At 43.6% G+C, this 11,410-nt stretch overlaps 1 long non-coding RNA gene across 1 annotated transcript; it reads right to left on the bottom strand.

The window, feature by feature from the left end:
* Nucleotides 1-1,313: 1,313 nt before the first annotated feature.
* Nucleotides 1,314-11,196, bottom strand: LOC135909154 (uncharacterized). The gene is made up of 3 exons (XR_010566609.1): nt 11,059-11,196; nt 3,279-3,524; nt 1,314-1,402 (listed from the first exon to the last, which is right to left on the bottom strand). It is a non-coding gene; the product is annotated as an uncharacterized lncRNA (long non-coding RNA).
* Nucleotides 11,197-11,410: the final 214 nt, after the last annotated feature.

Here is an 11,410-nt window from a genome sequence, read left to right as displayed (position 1 = left end):
TCTATCTATCTATCTATCTATCTATCTATCTATCTATCTATCTATCTATCTATCTATCTATCTATCTATCTATCTATCTATCTATCTATCTATCTATCTATCTATCTATCTATCTATCTATCTATCTATCTATCTATCTATCTAATTAACTAACTAATTAACCGGTCTGCCGTCTTCTTGGGTCACATACATAGTTCGATTTCAAATTGGTAGCGTATGGGGATGCTGTGCGAACAGGGTGTGAAACGAACCGTCGACGAACATGGGACACTGAGTGTGTGGCAATGTGTACATATGTGCCGCTCTTGTACTTACCTCTCTCGCACCGACATGGACACCTGTAGATGCAGGGGTGGTTACGTACTGCTCTTCAGTGAAACGGTTTGACACCGACTTGCAGCACCATGTATATGTCACTCGCTCACTGCTGGTCTTCATTTAACTTTTTTGATGCCATCTTGGGTGAGTAGGTGTGTTCCAATAGGTGTGTGCCCCTCTTCGATGAACGTTCTTGAGGCCAACTTGGTTAACTACTCTATTACAAAACCCGTCACATGCCAGGTCACCGAAAAGGTACTAAACTTCTCATCGGTTGCGACGCCACCTCTCCGACGCACCTCAATTTCATCGCTGCGCGTAGAAAAAGCCTATGTATCTTGTTCATTACCATTTCGCGTGAAGTTAGCGTGGCTGCTCTGGCTACTCTAAAAGTTGGTATAGATTTCTTCTGCTGCTTTTCCTATATCTTCGAAATTGCTGATGACATTACCCTGCTTATCTCTCAGTGCATACACCTTGGCTTGTCCTATGCCGAGATTTCTTCTTACTGATTTCATGCTGCGTCCATTTTCTACTGCTTCCCGAGTCTTTCTCACGTTTCTCAACAGGATCTCTTCGCAATATGCGTGATTCAAGTTTCATTTGATTCAAGTGCGTTCTGAAATGCACATAAGAATGAACCTCGGTGATGCCGATTTGCTGTCTTTTTTTTTTCGCCTTATCTTGTATTTTATACTCCCTATGGAAGATAAGTCAAAGCTCTGGTGGATAAAGCTAATGTACATAGAAATCGAATTGCACTTGCACATACACAAAAAAGGAGGAGTATCGTGTGACAAGGTCAAAGTAAAAAATGACGTATTCCAAAAATTTGTGTACTACCTGCATTAGTGAGCCTCAGGGTGCGCACGCACTGTAAACGTCATCGTCCTTTCGTGTGTTTTAGTGAAGGGTCCATCAGTGACCAATGACCCCGAACTGCCTATTGTTGAGCATGTTGAGTCTTAAACTATAGAAAAGGCAATATTTACAAGGTTTATTCCAGGAATTTTTATTTTTGTACTGTGTTTCTTGCAGGTCGTGGGTTTCCGTGACTTCTCGTGCTTTGGGGAATGATCGCAGCCTGCAGAAAAAGGAAACAAAACCACTGCTGAAACAAGAAGCACTAAAATACCTAAAATTACAGCACGATGCCCTTTTTTCAAGTAAGGACTGCGTAGAGGGTACAATTCACGCAATACTCTCTACGGTGGTTCCCTATTGACAATAATCTTTATTTATTGCGTAAAACTTTCTTGATCATTTTGTCCTAAAGAAGCTTGTGCGATATTCAGTCCCCATTACTTGTAGACCATAAACATATAAACTTCTCTTATACTTTCTTGGTGGTTTATTTGAATCTGGCAATAACTAACCTCGTAATGTGGGTCGGATGATATGTTTGACGCTGGTTCGACACCCAAGAGTTCCTATATAAACACGGAAAACAGCACACAGCATTGCCGTTAACCAATTTTTCTACGTTGTACACAGTTTTCGGTTGCGAATTATTCAGCAAGTTTATTACTAATGTCTCGAGACGAAATCAAGAAACAAAAAAAGAAATAAAATGCATGTTTTCCTTTATGACGAACACAATTAGGCAACTCCCGTACGTGAGTAGTTAATAATGTTCAGAGTGCATTATTGCTTTCTAACTTTCTACTTTCGATAAGTAGTTAAGCATGGTACGAGATTGTACAGTCGGCGTCACCCTTGTGTACAGCATGGGAACGGCGGCCTTCGGGGCATTCCGGAGTCAGCCAGCCCCGTGTAAGGGTAGCTGCTGGGCACGTTTGGGCCCACCAACTACCGTTAGACGTTACTCGCTTGCTTCTGAGTGCCCCCAAGACTCTACACAAACGTGACGCCAACTGTACATCCTGATAAGCAGCTGCGTACATTCAGCGCTTACCAATTCCAAGCACGGCATTAGTCTTCGTTGCCGATTATAGAAAGAAAAACTGTGATCGTGATTTTTTTTTTTACTCAGGCGGCGTTCGTCTGTGCTTATTGCAGGTAATATAGGACTATGTTTCTTATTCGTTTTGCGCGCCCTAGTCCATGCCCTTCGAACTTCTTCTAAGACTAAAATGACGGCTAAGACGTAAAAGGCTAAGACGTAATTTGATACGGGCAAACCTGTGATACCGCACCTGATTATAAATTAGCCCAAATTTTCTAGCATTTTGCAATCTTGCGCATCTTTTCACAGTCAATTCAATCAAGGACGAAAGAAAAGCCTCTTCGCTTACAGTTAGAATGTGTAATGCTGCGTGTAATAAACACCTACTGAAGCAAAGAACAAACAAAACAGTTTCTGTGGTGTCTTATGGATTCAGCTTTCTCGATACTTAAGTTTCGTTAGGGCGTACACTGCTCATTAGGTAAAGTTCGTTTGAGTTTCCAAGTTGAATTTCCGCTATGGTGAAACCCTGCCTTGACTTACTTTGACTCGACTCGACTTACTAGCTATCTGCAGTTGCGCACAAGTGAAATCCATAAATAGAATCACGCTTTTGAAGTTTTAATTGCCAGTCTATTCCCAGGAGCAAATCGTGATAACGCTGCCTATCCATCAAACTCATGATATATTTTTGGTGCTGGGTTCGCACACTTGGCACAGATCTTCAGGTAATATTCTACACGGGCCAGACTAAGAATGAAGTTTTACTACGCACAATTAGTTCGCATATTTGCTCAGCACGTCGACCTTTTTGTTGGATTTGGGGGCTTTTGCATTATTTCGATTGCTGCGCCGTTACGTTAGAGATTCGTCAATATAGAAAGAAGTACAAAAATCATGAAGACTAGGAAGACGACAGGCCAAGAGCTCTCATGTCCTGACATCGCGTGTTGCTCCAATCGATTGCAGGCAGTGAGTCTAGAGCACCGGTAAACTATTAGTTTTTCTTCACAGGATGCCTAACCGGAGGGGCACATCAAATCGGATCCTTCACCTGTATTGTTATCGGTGAGATCTATCCGTGGAAGCCGAAACCAGGACCTCCGTATCCTCCACCGTGCCAGGCCCTCGGGTACGGCTCCCACCCACCGCCATAGCCACCGCCATAGCCGTGGCCACCACCGTTGGCCAAAGCGGATCCCAAGAGTGCACCAGCTCCCAGACCAAGAGCTCCCAGCGCGAGGCTTTTAAGAATGGCGTTTGCAGTGCACAGGACAGCACCGATCACGCAGATTGTCAGCTGCAAGATAGGAAGGTAATTTAAGTATATCACTTCGTTTTGCAGTTCGTAATATGTTAGGAATAAAAAAAGAGGCTACGCTCCCTAAAGAATATGATCTAATGCATTTGGTCATTTTGTGGTTCCAGAAATGTATAGGCTTACATATCATGCTGTCATGACTAAGTGGCGCCTCACGGGCTCCGCAAGAAGGAACACGCCGGCCTCATGCGCTGCACTCCATAAAAGCAGAAATCGGGAGGGGCGGCAAATGACTGTTTCATAAAAGCAATTGAATTTCTTAGAACTCTCTTTCTGAACACCCTTCTCGTCATGCCCTATTACTCAAGGTTGCTCTGTAAGCTTGGGAGAACGAACGTTCTAACGTTCTTTGCCGTGCATTACTTTCTGGTTGCTCAACTGACTAAAAAATTACACTTGTTGTTGTTTATTTTATTATGGGAGTTTATGGGCCAAACCGCTTTCTCATTATGAGGCATGCCGTAGTGGGCGCTTCGGAAATTTGGACTACCTGGGGTTCCTTAACGTGCACCTAAATCTAAGTCCATGGGTGTCTTCGTATTTCGCCCCATTGAAATGCGGCCGCTGTGACCCGGATTCGATCCCGCGACCTCGTGCTTAGCAGCCCAACACCATAGCCACTAAACCACCACGGTGGGTCCGCCTATTGGTACTGCCTATGTAATCAAGGTAGCGGAATCTATCCACCAACGAGTAATTGGCCTGCACACAATGGTACCGGTGGATGTGCGTCATAGTCAGAGTTCAGAAAAAGCACTGGAAGAGATCTGGCTGACGAAATTCTGGTTTCCTGATAAGCTTGGCACGCTTATACAAAGCTTATATTTCAGTTTCAACAAGGAGAAGGACAAAGAAAAGGCTGAGAACTTAACCAGATGCAATTTTTTGTTCGCAACCTGGACATGGGCGCTAGAAAGGGGCGCCTAAGAAAAAAAAACAAAGACAAGCAAAAGCACATACAGACACATAATCACCAAGTAGTAAAGGCTGGGCTCCGTATTCATAGCTCAAGTGGATCGTAAAATGGACAAAATCGTTTTAGAGGTCTTGTGATGCGGTAATGGCATCATGCTTGTTTTAAACGCCTTTTTCCAGAGATGCCGGTTGTCCAACTTATTGAACCGAGTGAACAGTGGTACTCTCTACGTAGAACGCCGCTGTCACTGAACAAAAATTGACTTGTAATTTTCTCTTCGTTTCAACATAATCGATCATCTCAGCGAAGCGTACGTAAAGAATGCGTTGTATAGTGCTTCCGATTCTCTGTAACCAAAACGGACATAACAAAAGCGCGATGTACAACGGCTGCAAGGCCATAGAGCATGCATTGCAGAATTCGATACGTCAAGAGGAAAAAGAAAGATGACAATAATTCGACATTCCCTTCGTGTTGCCTTGGTTGTATCTTGCATTTACGGTGGCTGGAGCCAGCTGCGTTAATGTTTATGCCACAATAAAGAAAACACGTTTGCCAGTGGAGAATGAGAAAATGCTGAAAGCGAAGTATTGATGAAAGCTGAGCGACCCGGGCACTGCAGGTCATCTGCTCTATTAATGACGTCAAACAACACATGCCATGGTTTCTTAGCTCCCGTAAAGTACACAGTGCGTAAGAAACATGCCTCATACAGTTTTCTCAACTTTAGCATTCGTGTTACAGATCCTGTATTATATGCTGGGAAATTGTCCGATTTTAGCTCGTCTTCTAATGTATTTTATCTCTACTCAGCAAGACCCGTGACATTATGTTACGTTTTTTTTTATTGATATGATATAAGGAGATGTTGGCGCGCAATTTAAGGCGCCGACTACTCCTTATCTCTTGGGTGGTTTCGTCACACATCACTCAGGTTTCACGGTTACATATCAAATAATCTTTTCACACAAGCACCAGGACTTATGAAGCAACGTTTCCGCAGGAAGACTATGGCAAATGTCTCCACACCTATGTAGTCGAAAGTCTCAAAAGTACAAACGATACTGTTGCCTAACAACACATTTTCTAGTCAGCGGGTACATACAATATTCATGGTAAATGTCTCCACACTTATGTAGTCGAAAGTCTCAAAAGTAGAAACGATACTGTCGCCTAATAACACATTGTCTAGTCAGCGTGTGGTATGTACAACGTGTAAATATATTAGCACATAGAGTCACAACAGAGCAGTCAACATACCATAATTCCCAAACAGATGGATATATAGAGTGGCATTGAAATGAACAGAACAATGAAAGCACTAATAATGTCCAACAATGCCGCTGTCTTCAAAAAAAGTCTTTAGTGCTTTTAAAGGGCTCTTCTGCAAGGCCGTTGTTGGCCAAGGGCCCAAAAGTTTCCTTAAACTGAAAAGTCTGCGGTCTCATTTACTTAGCGCTGATTTAAGTCGGCATCTTGGTGTGTCGTGATGTGGGCAATCTAGAAGGAGGTGATATATATCTTCATCTACAAATTCACAATCACATTCGGGGGTTTCCGCTCAGCCAATTCTGTGTAAGAAATGCTTTGTGTAGGCAGTGCCTAGCCTTAATCGATGAATAAGCGTTTCCATAGTTCTATCTAATGACAATGAAAATTTGAATTATATAAATGGATCAATATGATATAAGTCAGAACTCTTAGAATTCTGGTGAAACCAAGTGTTTCTAGACATGTTGAAAGATGTTGACCTTATAATGCAGCGTAATTCATTCTTTGATATTGGGAGCGGAGCCGTATCATCTTTCAGGTGCACTTGTCGTGCTGCTTCATCGGCTGCTGTGTTGCCAGGAATGTTGCAATGCCCTGGTATCCACTGGAATGCTATTGCATGTTTCGCTTCGCTTGTCTTTGCGAGGTTTTTAAGTGTTTCATATATTATACTGTCGCTGAATGTTTTCCTCTTTGTGCTGCAGAGTGATGTTAGAGCCGCCTGTGAATCGCTGAAAATTACCCATCTTCGCGCTTCTGTTACTGACAATATAAATTTTACCGCACATAGGATAGGATTGCGAACAGTTCGAACATAGGATTGCGAACAGTTCAGCCGTTGTGGACGAAGTCGCACGAGATAACTTAAATGATTCTTGTTTGTTGAGGTGCGGTATAATGAATGATGAAGTTGAAGAGATTGCTGTACTGGAGCCGTCTGTATAGACGGGTGTGTATCCTGAATACCGCATATATATCTGGTATAGTGCTAGTTGTTGAGCAGCTTGAATGAACATGTCTCTTTTGCTGAATATTTCTTCTACTGACAATTCGATTTTCGGAACTGTAAGCAGCCATGGAGGACATTCGATGTCTGAGTTCCAAAATTCATTTCCTGGCAATATGTGAAGATTTTTTTGAATTTCTATATGAACATACCTTCTATCTCGTTTCATTATGTCTAGAGCCAATGGGTGGTTTTTATGCTGGGTTCGAAGACGGAAATAATGCCGGCATGTTTCTGTAGTTCGCATAAATGGAAATGGTGATTGGCGAGCCTCAGCTATTACGACAGAACTCGAAGTCGCTCATGGAACTCCTAGACATAGGCGTAGTCCTCTACCTAAAAGTCTTTGAAGTCTCTCTTCTGACGTGTGGGAAAGTCTGTGTAAGATGTGCGCGGAATATGCAATTTTTTGTCGTATTAATGTATTGTAAACAGTCAGCATGGACGATACTGATCCGCCCCATGATGTGCCTGCAAGTCTGCGAAGTACAGTCACTATGGCATTGACCTCGTTTTCGAGTTTCTTTGGGTGGGGTGCCCAGGATAGCTGCCTATCAAGTATTATGCCAAGAAATCAATGCTGTGTGACAATCATTAGAGGGTGTCCTTCCAGATTAAGAGTGAAATTGTTTAACTGCCTCCGAGTGAAGGGCAATACAGCAGCCTTTGCGTGTGATAGTACCATTCCTCTTTCTCTCAAAAATTCGTTGATGATATTTATGCCGTCTTGCAATGCCATCTGGAGTAGTTGAGCATTAGACCCAGGTATTCAAATACACACATCATCTGCATACAGTGAAAACTTTAACTGTGATGGCAGTCTTCGTGTTAAATCAGCCATGACGCAGTTAAAAAGGAAGGGGCTGAGTACGCTTCCCTGTGGTACTCCCTGTTTGACAATATGTTCAGCACTCTTTCCTTCACCTGTCTGAACAAGTATTTTGCGACCTGATAAAAATTCAGAAATCCATCGCAAGGACCTGCCAGACAGACCAAGTTCCAACATGCTTAGCAGAACATGAACGTGACTAACGGTATCAAATGCCCTCTTGATGTCTAGGAATACTGCTGTAGTCATGTTTCGACATGCACGCTCGTGCTCCACACAAGTTACTGTGTCTAATATTGCATCCATTGTGCATCTATGTTTTCTAAAACCTACTAAGTAGTTGGACAACACCTTCGTTTCCATACACCACCATTGAAATCGCGCGTCAATCATTTTCTCCATTGCTTGGCATAAACAACTTGTCAAACTAACGGCGCGGAAGGATTCAAGGCACAAGGGCGTCTTACCAGGTTTTAAAATTCGTATGACTCGAGCGACTTTCCAAGTCAGGTACAGTTTCCTCTATCCATAAGTTATTATAGATGTCTAAGAGAGCATTTGTACCTGTCGGTCCGAGGTTTCTTAGCAGATTGTACGTAATGGCGTCCGGCCCAGCAGCGGACTTTTGGCAACATGATGCAATTGCACATTGAAGCTCGCTTATTGTGAAAGTACGATCTAATTAAGGACGTTGGGCCCAGTAGCAAGCAGTAATGTTTCGCTTAGCCTACTCTACTGCAATATCAAATTCTGTACATTGTGATGAAAAAGCAGATCTGGAAATAAGCTCACAAAATTCATCTGCAACTATTATTTCACACGTGTCCCGAGCTACAGCGAGAGCACGAAATGGGAAGCTTTGTGTTGCAGGTCCGATTAAAGAATGAATTACTAGAAAAATTCGTGGGACAGCCGTGCGAGGAGACAGCGTGCCGCAGAAATCGCGCCAGCGCCGTTTGCCTAAGCTTTCCATTCGTCTGCGCATTACATTGTGTATTTTCTTAGCGTTTCTGTATGCTTCTAAACTTCCGCTTCATCGGTAAGCTCTTTCGGATCGGCATCGGATGGCTCTTAGGTGTTCATATTCTCCGTCAACTGCAGCATATTCTTTTGGTATTGGGACCTTCTTTCTGCATATGTTCATATTATCCTGCAAAAATTCTGTAAATTTTTCCACTGTTGCATGTTGGTTAATTTGATCCGTTAGGCGGTACCGAAAAGCTTGCCAGTTGGTTAGTCTGCCGTAACGCCTGATATCATAGTCCATGCTAGGGTGGTCAACAAGGATGGGAAAATGATCAGTTCCGCGTGTTTCCATATCTGTTGTCCATCCCACACCGTTCACTAGATCATGTGAACACAGGGTAACACCTATGCAGCTTGAGTAATTATATCCACGAAGGAATGTTGGCGACCCATCGTTTAAAACAGTCAAGTTGCATTTATCTATGGGGCACTCAGTAACATTACCCCGTGCATCACAATGATCACTGCCCCAGATGATGTTGTGTGCGTTGAAGTCGCCAAACATAAATACATTAGAATGAGCTATTTTGAAGATATCCACTAGAGCTTCTACTGAAATCCGGTTTGAAGGTTATAGATATAGATTAATCACTGTTATACAGAGCTTGCCAAAGGATACTTTACATGCGATGAATTCCGGGAAGTCTGAATCACCGGACTGAATTTCATAAGATGATAGGTCCTTTCTGACGCACAGGAGCACTCTGCTAACAGCATCTTGACGAGAAGTCTTATATATCACATAATTCGAGAGCCGAAAGTCGTCAGTGATTCCCGCCTATTGAATGCAAAGTATTGGGAAGTTGTATTGCACAAGCAGTTTACGAAAGTCAGCGCACTTTCTTCGAAGACTGGTGGCATTCCACTGAAATATGGAGACATTTTTGTAGCGGTTATTCATGTATTGCCTGCCGCAGTTTAGGCCCGCATTGTTGACACAACAGTGCTTCTAGAGGCAACAAGGCTTTTACTTCTGGTAGATTGTTTGCTTCCGGCAAAGCAGATTGGATTGCCTTAAGAGCTACGAAAAGCATTGGCAAAATCAGTTGCGTCACCGATGCTGTGGTATGTTCGCTATTAGCTGGTGTTACTTCTGCAGTAGATGTGCAAGGTCGCTGAGAGAAATGTGTGCGAGTACAGGAGCTTTCTTGTGTATTACTTTCTGGCTGTTGTCCACTGGGTTTCCGTAGCACTGATGCATAAGACTGGCCGCTTGACTGTGATCCTCTTGATTGGTCTCTTGATTGCACTGTTGGTTGTTCTCTAGAGGAGGGATATTTTGTTGGTGCTCTTGGCTGTGGTGGTTCCGGTGCCCCCTGAGGTGGTTGATCTGGCACTGGATGAACAATCTCGAGGTTTGGTGCGGGTTCATTGCATCGCGGTTGTCTTCCATGAATTAGTTCATGTAGACGCATTTGTGCCGCTGCTTTTTTCTGTGGGCAGCCTGAGAAAAAGGCGGCATGGTTCCCCGCACAGTTTGCACATTTAGGTTGAAGAAGTGACTTGCACTCCTTGTGGTCATGGTCTTCTGAGATTTTGCATCGACGTGTGCTGCGGCAGGTTCTCGCCATGTGCCCAAATCTCTGGCAATTATAGCGGTGAAGTGCGGGTCCTAGGTATTCCTCGACAGGGTGACTGGTGAAACCCAAGTAGATTCTTCCAGGAATAGGGCGGTCGTTTCTGAAAGTCAGGATTACCGTGTGAAGTGGATATGACTTCACTGCTCCATCTTCTTGGCGGGAATACCTTATCTGTCTGCTTGCCGATATAACTCCTGCGTCTTTCATGAAGTCTAGGAGTTGTTCGTCTGTGTACTGCAGAGGCACCTGTTTTACTTTCCCAACGTTTCGCGTGTACGACTCTGGGATGAATGGCTTGACTTCCAGGCCGCCTACACTTGAGAGCATGAAAAGGCGTTTCGCCGATGCTAAGGAAGCAACGCTGACACTGAAACTTCCATCTCTGGTCGTCCTGAATGACTGTACTTTTTCTTTGGCAGCGCAAACTATTTTGGCAGACACTCGGTTTGGATTTACTTGCTAAAAAGTAGTACCTTCACTTGTTGTGCGAAAGACAACCGGAATGCCTTCGGCTCGCTTTTTCTTATACGTGACCACAGTAAATGGTGCATCTTCACCCATCTCTTCTTCATCACTTAGCTCATAAGTCGATGTTCTATCATCGTACTTACCGTCTTCTAGGCGAGGTTTCTTGGTCTCGGCTTCACCATCAGCCATCCTTCCTGAATTCGCTGAAGTTGATTCTGAGTTGGGGAGAACCAAACGTGCCGGCTTTATGAAGCTTTGTGACGCTTGCAAGGCTCCAGGCTTTTCATTACGGCCCGTAGCGTCATACATGTGGCTTGTTGCGTTTGGACGAGCATAAGGCTCGTGACGATGTTCTCGGCTTCCGACCACCGTAGCGGCAGGGTAATAGTCAGGTCTTCAAAAACGAAATGTCGTACCTGTAAGGCGCCTGGCTCGTTGAATCTTCACCCGATGTCTTGTTAATCAATCGTCGTCAAAGGTAACCGTAACTATCCAAAAAACCAGAAAACTCAGATCACCACATAAAAACAGCGGCCGAACAGATACACTTCTTCTTCCACGCTTATGTTACGTTAATCATTTGTACTTTTCTCTTGAGCAGCTGGATGCAAGGGACATTATCATTGCGTAAAGGTTGCCATCCACGTCTTCTAAAAAATGTGTTCCTAAGTGTTCGTCACTAGCAGCTCCTCGAAAAAAAGCGCTTTGATACATCTTATTATGTTCTTTGAAAGGAAGTGAGAAAAACGATGTAATAGGAACATCTGC

This window comes from Dermacentor albipictus, chromosome 4, assembly GCF_038994185.2.
Source record: "Dermacentor albipictus isolate Rhodes 1998 colony chromosome 4, USDA_Dalb.pri_finalv2, whole genome shotgun sequence".
NCBI lineage: Eukaryota > Metazoa > Arthropoda > Arachnida > Ixodida > Ixodidae > Dermacentor > Dermacentor albipictus.
Note: the sequence above shows the minus strand (reverse complement) of the source record. Positions and strands in the feature narration are given on the sequence as shown.